Genomic DNA, 10,672 nt, shown 5'->3' with positions numbered 1-10,672 from the left:
CCTCCAGTAAAACCCACTCGAGGTCTCTCTTGTCTTATTCCAGGATCGTACAGCAGCGAACCAGACCGGACAGGCCCTGCCCTCCTCTCGGCTGCTGCAATTTGCTTGTCTTTTTTTGCAATCCCTTCTGGAGAGCAGGGAGGGACATGGCTGCTCTCCAAGGAGAAGCAAATGCAAATATTTCTTCACTTCAGGCTGGGTGCGGCCCCAGGGATAACATTTCACAGGGCTTTCCCAGAAAAGGCAGCGGAGAGCCTACCCTGCTGTGAGCCCAGGTTCTTCCCAGGAATACAACACTGTATCCCACCAAAAAAAAAAAAACAACAAAAAAAACAACAAACCCCCAAAACACCAAAGGTTATCATTCTTGTAACACAAAGGACTGCAGATTGTTAAAAAAAAAGCTTTCAAATAGAAGGAAGAGCCGACTGGCACGGCTGTAGTGTTTTAAAATCAGTGCTCCAAGCGTTGCTCCATAACAAAGGCCTTTTCGTTTGTTTCTGGTTTGCAAGAGGAAGATTTTTCGGGTGCTGCGTGAAGAAAATGGGACCGAAACGGACTGGAAAAGCACCTTCCCCCGGCATCAACCCCATCCAGCCGTGAGAAATGTGAAAAGCAGGGAAGGGAGAGAGGAGGCGGATTCCTTGCGTGCCTCGGCTCTGCCATCAGCGCTCCCGAGCTGCGCAGAAGGAGAGGGAATGCGGCAGGAGGGGAAACTGAGGCCGGAGCAGCCACCGGGGTTTTGCTGGATGGAAAAGGCGCTGGGAGGATGGTTGGGTGCTTAGTGCTGTCGGTGTTGTTTCTTTTTTCTTTGCAAATGGGATGGGAGAGAGCTGGAGGAACACTGGGGTTTTCCTTCGGGTTGACCTGGGTTAACTGCAACCATATCCCAGCCGGCTTGCTGCAGTATCGTCCTTCCCTAGAGAGTGTCTGGATCCGTTTTATACACTCTTCCTGACTTCCTCACAACCTCCAAAACTAGCACTTTTTAAATGAAAAGTGGGCGCTGATCCCGCTGGCTGAGGGAGGGGAGGGAAAACCAACGGGGATTACTCTGGGAGCAGCCCATGCCCTGATTTTTTCCAGCTTCATTATGCAGCACACGCAGGTTGCATAGAAAAAAAAATGCGATATTTTCTCCTTTTTTTCCCTTAAAACTGGAACACCCAGCACCACCATATGTTTTTAAAACACACCATGTTTTCAGTAATGTGAGGTATAATCAACGCAGCTGGTTACAAAGGTGTTGCTGGGCTAGAAGTGATAAACTGGGTTATCTTAAAAATAAAAACAGGGCAAAAATCCAGCCCACTCTACTTCTGAAAATAGATGGCTCGCCACTCGCCTGCAATCAGAGCTTTGACACTTTATATCCCAGCTTTCCTCCAGCAGCCCACAGACCTTCTTTCCTAAAAATTAAGAATTTTCACCCAGACCTGGCTTGAAACAGCTTACATCTTTATTTTGGTGGAATGCCTGTTACAGTCCAAAGATGAGGGGGTTTATTAGGAGAAGCCTTCTCTCGGCAGTTATTCTATTTGTCAAGGTGGCTTATTGACCTCGGTGATTTAACACTGAGAAAAAATCTGAAAGGAGGTGAAGGAGGGGAGGAAATAGCTCCTAAAAATAAATACAGCCCTCGGTTCTCTGCGCAGCTAAACTTTCCCTCACAACCCAGCCAGGGGAATATACTTTAATCCTCTTCATCAGATTCCTTCGTCTGAGGCTGAATCTCACCGATCGCGTTTTAAAAGTACCAAAGAGAAATAAAAATGGGTGAGAAGAAGGTATTTTCCCTGACAAAGGAGGGGGAGGAGGAGGCCGAGGGGTGCCCCTCACAGCCCGGGCCCGCAGCGCCGCCTCAGCCTGCAGGGGCTCCCGCCGCTCGATTCACAAAATGGCCGCCCCGCGTGGACACGACGAGCGCCGCTGAGGCGACAAAATGGCGCCGGGCGGCCAAGCAAGGGGAAGGACGAACGGACGGACGGATGGAGCCGGGGCGGCGAGTGCGGGCTTCAGCCGTGCCAGGAACACGGCGGAGGGGGCTCTTTTTAATGTGCGTATCCCCTCCAGGCAGGCAGCGAAAGCGCTGCGGGTGAAACCTGACCTTCCCTCCCCCGTTCTCCTTCTTCCTTCCCCCCCCCGGCCCCCCCATCCTTTATTCCCCGCCGCTTTTCCAAAAGGATGTAAAGATGCCCAGAAATGCGCGTTTCCACTCGGCCTTCCCCACCCCGCTGCCTCAGGGCCCTCAGGCGCCATTGCTCCTTCATTCCCCTGACGGCGGAGCCCGCCAGCACCGACCCGTTTCACGGTTTTAGTTTTGTTTTTTTTTTCTTCATTGCTTGAAGCTTTTTGGCCCAGAATTGGTCTTTCCACACGCACCCCAAGGTGGGTAGTTTTATGCTTTAATTCTTTCTCTTCCACCGTTCTTCTCTTTCTCAGGGTTGAAGCCGCTGCCTCCCGATCTCTTCACGGCTTGGAAAATACCCAAACGCACTTTCATTTAAAAAAAAAAACAAAAAAAAACCACCCCAAAACCCAAACCAACCAGCCAAATAAAACACCCGAGGATCGATTTATCTTCAGAGCCTGAGTGGCACAGGGAAGAAGCCGTCGCCTTGCTCCACGACAACCTGTCCACCATTTGGTTTATTAAAATCATGTACTCGGTGTGATCGGATGTCGTAATACCGTAGAAAAAAAAAACCAAAAAACCCCGTAACATCCCCGTTGTTGGAGGCTGCAGCCAAGGTACCACGTACGCTTTTTCAATTTTTTAATGTTGGCTTTTTTCTGCACCGCAGTGTTGTTACTGGCTATGTTATAACATTGCCCCTTCTTTGTTAAAACCCACATGCCTGAAATACTGTTTTTTTTCCCTGAAATTACAGATTTAGGCCCATACAAATACTGGTTTATCTCTAAATTTATATAAATACTGCTATATATTTACGACATATTTATATATATGCATTTCCTTTTTCCAGGGACTGATTACAGAATATATAATAAACCCACATACCTAAACTACTGTTTTAATTATATGCAATCACTGTCATTTTGGCCCATATATGTTTGATTTTATATATATACATATTACCTTTGTTTTCCTCCATTGGCTTTCTACTACAATACATCCTAAAAGCAGGAGAAAAAAAAATGCCATTAAAAAAAATACAAAACAACAGATTTTAATTTTTTTTTTTTTACAGTCCATGCTTGAGCCTGAATGTTTTATTTGTTCCACAGAGATGTAGATTTTCCTTGGGAAATTTGGGGAGGATTTTTTAAGTTGGAAAAAAAATAAACCCATTAAAAAAAAAATATGAGAACCAAAAAAGGCAAAAAAATGAAGGAAAAAAAAAAAAAAAAAAAAAAAAAACCCCACACAAAACCAAACCCCAGTAACTGAAGCAGCAAATGTAATCAAACAGTCCGGATCAGAACTCATTGCACCAAAACGAGAGGACAAATTAGTTCAACTGAAATGGCAGCGCCTTGCTGTAGATCCGGGAGGAGGGATCATCTCCTTTATCCCACATCTAGCGCTCCAACCACCACCATTTTTATTTATTTATTTATTTATTTCCTTATTTCGTGCTTTGTGTTGGGGCGTTTATTGAAAGCCGAGCAGGCTGCAAAACCCCGCTGAGCCGGGGCTGCCAAAGCTGCTTGTGGGCTTCATTTTTAAATATATATCTATTCCCCCGATCCTTGTGCATTCCTCTCTCTTTTATTATGTGCTCTATCTCTTGTCCTCTTTCCTACCCCCCCCCCCCCCCCTTTCCTCTGCGGGTTTAAAGGTTTCTCTGCTTATTCCAGAAATTTCTACGGGGGAGGGGAGCACCCACTGCGGAGCCTTTGCCGCAGCGCCGGGCAGGCGTGGTCCCTGCTGCTGGGGGAGGAGAAAGGAGAAGAAGAAGGTGATGATGATGATGCAGAAGGATGCACAACCTCTCCCTGCTTTCCCTCTCTGGCTGGTAGCCTCTTCCCAAGCCTCTCCCCCTTGCTAGATTTTCTCATCCTTGAAAAAAAAAGGGTGCTGGGAGGTGTTTGCAAGGTTGTGTTTGTTTTTTTGTTGGTTGTTTTTCCTTTTTGAAATAGATAAGTATTTTTTTTTCTTTCCCCTCCCCCTTTGCTTAAATAAATTAAAAGCAGAGCTGTGTCGGGGTGGGGATGGATGAGGCTGGGCTCGCTGAGCTGGCGTAGCGAGGGTGCCTATGGCAGAAGTGACCTTTCCCAGGTGATGGGAGGGAGGCTTCCCCCTCACCCTGCATGCTGCATTTGGAATTAATTTAGAATAGCAGGGTTACTGTTCTTTATTTTCTTTCTCCCCTCCCCTTAAAGAACAGCTCGCTCTTTCAGTGATTTTTTTTTTCCCTTGGTAGCTTGTGGGTTGAAGCTTCCTCATGATCGTTTTTGGTTTTGTTTCTTTTTTGTGTGTGTTTTGAATTGCATTTTAAAATTGCCCTGCTGGAGACAAGTCTTGATTAGACGTGGAACAATAGCTCCATTTTATTAATAATGGGAAGGATTTACAATCCTACAGCACCTTCCTTGGAAGGCTTTCAAAATCATTTGCAAACACAAATTTAAGATTGAGGTATGTATTTTAATGGTGCCACCACCAAAAATCACGTCGGTGGCAAATCTCCATTTCTGAGTACTTTAAAAAATGACAGATTTGGTGGGGTTTAAGGCTGCAAAGCAGAGCTGGGAGGTGGGGGGATTGGTAAGTGGGCCTGGCTAAAAGCTGTAAACTAATCTCTTCAGTGTTCTCTGTAGATGTATTTTGCTGTGTCCTGGGAACTGGGTTGTTATTTCTCTGCTTGCTCCATGCAGTCGACCCCTTTCTTCTTGCTCTTTGCCAGACTGAAGCTGTGGACTTGCCTCCTTGTCTGTGAGCATCTTTAATAGAAAAGCTTGTATATTTTTTTTTTCTTAATTCATTACCTTTTTGCAGTCCCCAAGTGACCTCCTTTAGTGCTGGCTCTGCCGTGGTTTGACCACAGCTTTGCATTAAAGCAGGCTGCTGGTGCTGATGTGTCTGCCTGCAAGCCACAATGACCTTGCTTGAGGGACTGGGCCCACCGAGCTGATGCAGATGCTCTGATTACAGAACCCTGCATGCTGCTTTTTGCTAGCACATCCTTTCCCTCACCCAGGTCGATGCAATATTATAGGTGAAATCTGTTTTCTGCCTTAATCTTTTTTTCCTTCTCAGGGAAATGCAGGAGTGTTTGTGTAACCCCTCTCCCCAGCAGATACCTTCTTTGTAAGTACTGTAAACACCAGTGATCCCAGAGCTGCCTGGGCAGTTGGATCTGTCCTGGTTGAGGAGCATAAGGCACAGTGCTCTGTTGTGTGAGCCTCTGCTGCACCCAGGCCACAGAAACCCACAATGTTTCTGTGGTTACTCCTCTTTGGATAGCATGAGTAGGTCCCAGGGCTTCCCCTTCCCACCACTTACTATTTCACAAAAGCAAAGGCTGGTGCCTGTGGAAAAAAACCCTCTGCTTTGTGGCCTTTAAAAAAAAAACAAAACAAAACTGTGGATTAGTCATCCTTATTTTTAAAGGAGCTGTGTTTGCCAGTCTTATCTATATAACGCATGTGAGTGTGAGATATTAACTATTATTTGCAAAGGCTGGTAACGTGCTCTGGTTGCTGCTCTCTGGAGCAGTGCCACTCCATCGAGCTGCTCCTGGCAGGTGGAAAAACACTCCAGCTTTTCATACCCTTCCCTCCATTTTCCTTTTTAAGCAATGGTATCTCTGGGTTGGCAGGTGTGGAAACGAGGATGTTGTAACAACAGCAAGCAAAGACAGATGAGCTGGCTTCTGGGGTCACTTCCAACACCAGAGAAGAAACCTTGGTGATTTATATCTTTTTTTCTGCATATTTTTTACTCTAAACTCTATTGCATCGTGTGAGAAGTCTGTTTGACCCATTTGATGCTAAAAACAGTACCATTTTTAAACTTTTGTGGGTTTTTCCCTTTCCTGTGGTCACGTAGAAGAGCGAGCCGTGCAATTAAAAATTAAAAAGGACAGCTCCCTCCCCCTTTCCCCTTTCAAAAAACCTTCCAGAGTTGTGTGCTGTTGAACTGCTGCATAGGCAGAAAACATACAATGCAGTTGTCAGCATTGTGCTGATGGTGTGGCACATTAAAAAAAAAAAAAAAAAACAACACACAAAAGGGGTGGGGAGAATGGGTGCCTCCAGGGAGTAAAACTGTGGGGCCCCTTTCAATGCAAGCAAACAGACCTACACACGATAGTGTATTACTCCCAATTTTGCTCAGGCAATGGGCAAACATTGGAGGGAGTGTTGCAAGATCCTGAATTGTGTTGGTGAAGATCAGTATCCCCTTGAACTATTTTTTTTTCTGTGAAGTTGCTCCCATGAGATGCTGCTGTTTTATTACTCGATTCCTCAAAGTCACGCTGGCTTGCTGGGAAGAAGGAAAAGGCTTCCTTACTGGGTGCAATTCCTTTTGTTGTGTTGCAAAAGGTAATAACCAGCACCTGGTGCTGGTCTCTCCTAGGTCACACATGACTTCAAGGCACAGAGTCCTGGCAATCATTAGCACATGAGGAGTGTTGGGTATCAGCACCTTCTCGTTAGCCTCCTTAATGAGAATATTGGCACCAGTGTTGCCTGAATGCCTCTGGCTGATCAGCAGTGGGGCCCTGCCCTGCTTAGCTGGAACAATACCCACCTGAGAAATGCAGTGATTTTTCACTGCCAGTCTGCTGGAAGCTATGACCTTATGCTTTTCTGGCAAAAATGTAGTGGAGGGGAAGTTTGAGGTGTCCAGGCCAGATTTCATACTGTGCTCCCTGTGGTGGAGAGCTGGGGATGATTGGTGTGTGGTGGATGTGAAAACTGTAAATAGCTCCTCTGCCTAAAGCCTTGGCTTTCCTTGAATTAAACCAGCATGGGCAGGGATATTAATTTTATTCTCTCATTAGGGATGTGTTGGTTTGGAGGTACACCTCGTCCTCGGTGGTGGCATGGAGGAATGGTGGACCAAGAAGCTGCTGTTGGGGATATTTCCACATTTTTCAGGTTGGCACACCCTGTGGGACTCAGAATTAGTTTTCTCTGGCAGTTCAGGAGAAATGAGTGAGAATTACCTTGAGAATGCTGAACTCTAATGTTCCTGCTTTGGACTGAAGAGTTACTAGAACTTCATCCATGAGGTTTCCAAGCTAAACAAAACTTGAATTTCCCATGCCAAGCAGCAAGTGAGTGATACAGACCTCCACTCCTCCTGCATAAGGGAGGAAGCCACAGTCTTTCAAGCTTTCATTTTATCCCAGAGAGATAAAAAACTGCATTGTGAGATCTACAGGGGCAAAACAAAGCCCAAAAGTTGCTGAGAAACTGAGCTGCACTGTGTTGCTGCAGAGGCTTTGGGCTGCAGCACCTCTCAATGCAGGAATATTTTTATTTCTCTGAAATGAAAGAGCAATAACCACACAAAGGCATGTTCAGTCTGCTCCATTTAAAACACCATCAAGTTTCTTCAGTATCAAAACGGTGTTTGGCAAAACAAGAAGCTCTGATTATGGCTGGCTCAGGATTTATTTCATATTGGGTGTGCCAGTTGGTCCAGTGAGGAATGTGAGGAAGAGCAACCTTTACCTCACCAGGTTTGGACAGTGAGTTTTGTGTTAAACCTTTGTTCTGCAACATCTCCAGGGTAATTTCTGTGATTTTCCCTGCACATGAGGTTTTTTTGTGTAGAAGTCATAGGGTGTTAAAAATGGCAAAATACAGGATACAGTGATCTGTGCAGTGGTTGGGAATTTATATCCTTTGTAGTCCTTGTGATTTGGTATCAAATCATGTGGGCCTTGCTTTTTTTGTTTGTCTTTGCTTTTTTTCCCCTAAAATATAGAGTATTTTGCAGCCTGGAAAACTGAAGTCCTCTGTCTAGCTGGTGAAATACAAGGTGAGGAGCTACAGCTCTTAGGTATGTGCTTAAAAAAAAGTTGAGGGGAAGCAGGGCAGAAGCTTGTACTGTGGTATTTCTTCCCAACAGCAGGGGAAAAAAAAAAGATATTCTAATATATTTACTCTACAGTAAGCAAGAATAAGCTCTTTTGCAGTCCTGTGACAGCACCAGGGTGTTTTGGCTGGGTGGCTCAGCAATCGCACTGTACTCAGCTGCTGAAGAAACATCTTGTTTTTGTATAGCAAAGTATTTTGAAAACAGAAGTGTGCTTTTACAGATACACAAATGGGTTCAGTGTAAATCCAATTCCAGGGGCTCATTTCCTGTGTTTACTGTGCTGCAGAAGGTAACTGGTGCTAGCCCACTGGCTACATCGGTGTTATTTTGGGGCAGCTCCTGTCCATGATTCAGAATGGGTAAGAACAACACCATGAAGTCTACCAGCGAAAGGTGTTAGAAAATAAATGACTAAATACTGGGTTTTAAAAATGTGGAGGGAGCTTTCTGGATAGAGTAATCAGGTCCTGAAGATTTGGAGCACTAACTCACAGAAGGGTTCAGAAAGAACCAAAACCTATAGCTTTATTAATACAAATCCCATAATTTGTGTTGCTTTTAGGATCCAGAACCAGGCTTTGTGTTCAAAGCCTTATCAGTGTGTGACCTGATAAGTCAGTGTGTGACACTGTGACAGTGTGCCAAGACCTCTGTCTTGGCAACAAATAAGCCCAAATATCAAACAGCACCATTTCCTTTTTGGAGAAAATTATCCATTGCATGAAACGTAAGTAATAAAATTAGGCCAGTTATTCAGGCTGGCTTAAAGATGAAATAAAAGCCTGGCTGGCAATTTGATATTCAGCTGCCACACTGTCATATTAATAACTATAGTCAATGAGGAGGAAAGGATGTAAATGAGGAGAAAAGGGATGTAAATACCTTTTACAATGACAAGATGGTGGTCGGAGCTGGCTGGCTCGGATAGAGAAACACTCCAAGTGTTTCTGGTGATGTCTGAGGGCTCCTGCCTGGGTAACCTGCTGTTTTCCTGGGAAAAGCAAAGAAAGCTGCATGCCTGCTGGACACTGGTGGGGATAATCACTGTGTGCCACTAATGTGACCACTCTAATCCATGCGAGTCCCTGGTCGATGCAGCTGATTGATGACCCCAGCCATGGGGAGAGGCATCATGAGCACCTTCTCCACCTCCAAATGTGCTGCTGCCAGCACCAGACACGGAGCTATTGCTAAGCCAGAACCAAATATAGGAAGTTACGGTCTTCATGAACGTGGCACTGGTTGCTGTCCTTGTTCAGTATCTAATCTTTGTTTTTTTTAAAATGTTTGGCAAGCAGCCCCAGCGACACGTGGCAGCGAGCTCCACCACTCGGGTAAGGTGCCACGTTAAAAACATACAAACTTGTATTTTCAAGCATTGTCTGCTTGCTTCTATTTACTGTTTCCTCCTCAAAGTGATGCTATTTCTGTTTCTGTGGACCCCAAGAAAGTTTTCTGATCCTCTGCCTTTTTTTCCTCCAAAACTGGAGAGCTGCTAACTTTATTAGCTCCTTATATGGCAGCACCATTTTCTCACGCCTTTAATGGCTCTCTTTTGATCTGTCCTGTTCTTGTTTTTTTTTTTTTTTTTTCCCTTTTTTGATGACCTGAACGTGGTGTTCAAGCTGCAGTGGGTTTATAGCCTGCTCCCTCATTAGTATGTGGCTTGGCATTTTAATCCTCTCCAAGTGCTGATAAGAAACACCCCAATGTTTTAACTGTGGGGTTGGCTGAGATGCCCGCAGATAGCTGTGTCTTTGGCTACACCCACCACCCAGGCCTGCATAATTCAAATTGCACCCTGTGGTGCACCAGACCCTGCCCTTGCATGTCGGGGCCATTGCACGATGGAGAGCAGCTAAAGTTTCTTCTTCTCAGCAGTTTGTCCCTCTGGGAAGGGCAGCACACAGGGATGTGTGGCCACGTCTCACCCCGGGATGCTCATCGTGTTGTCACCAGTGGCTGGCACAAACTTGTCCCTTCTGCAGTGATAGAAGGTTGGTTGCTGACACTGAAGATGGATCCTTTGCTGAGGCCCCTTTGGCTTGCTGAGTGGAAGGGTGTTCTTTAAAATCTTGGAATAAGTTGGGAGGGATCCAGTTACAGCAGCATCGCCCCAGTGCGTGTTACAACTGGGAACAGTCTCCCCCCACAGTGTTTAAAAAGGATCAGGATGATCCAAGGCGTTGCTTTGTGTCATCAGCCGGGCTTGGTGCTCCTCTCCCAGGTGGCTTTTGTGTAAATGGAGCCCTTCAAGCACTCCATTCAACCATCTCTTCTGTCAACAGGGTCCCATGGCTTTCCCTGCAGTCCGTGGATGTCCCTCCTGGCCACCCTGCCTGCAAGATGGCCCTGTGACAGCAGCCACCGTGTGACAGCAGCCACCCTGCCTCAGGCTTCTTTGCAGGACCTGGGAGTCTGCATGCCCCATCAGGGAGAGCAGAATTCAGCACCTAAAAGCTGTTTGGTATGGGGTTTGGGTTTCTTCCTCTCCAAAATGGTGCTGTTAAAGGTATCAACGTGTAGCACTCATTCTTTGGGCTTCTGGCCAGTTAACACCAGAACTGAGCCCATTTCCACAGAGAAGAAACGTGGTGGAAGGCACACATCAGCAGTGCCCTTTCCCGTGCAGACACAGTTCTGTCACACGTT

The 10,672-nt window shown here is 45.9% G+C and overlaps 1 long non-coding RNA gene across 2 annotated transcripts; it reads left to right on the top strand.

The window, feature by feature from the left end:
- The first annotated feature begins 1,811 nt into the window (after positions 1-1,811).
- Positions 1,812-10,672, top strand: LOC115599510. Of its 2 annotated transcripts, none has more exons than XR_003988481.1 (8): positions 1,812-2,056; positions 2,443-2,751; positions 3,823-3,923; positions 5,225-5,275; positions 6,975-7,071; positions 7,919-7,960; positions 9,319-9,354; positions 10,309-10,672. It is a non-coding gene; the product is annotated as an uncharacterized LOC115599510 (long non-coding RNA). The 2 variants fall into 2 exon arrangements; XR_003988480.1 differs by having other exon boundaries at positions 7,909-7,960.

The sequence above is a fragment of the Calypte anna genome, chromosome 21, assembly GCF_003957555.1.
Source record: "Calypte anna isolate BGI_N300 chromosome 21, bCalAnn1_v1.p, whole genome shotgun sequence".
NCBI classification, from domain to species: Eukaryota; Metazoa; Chordata; class Aves; order Apodiformes; family Trochilidae; genus Calypte; species Calypte anna.
The sequence above is the reverse complement of the archived record's forward strand: the minus strand, read 5'-3'. Positions and strand labels throughout refer to the sequence as shown.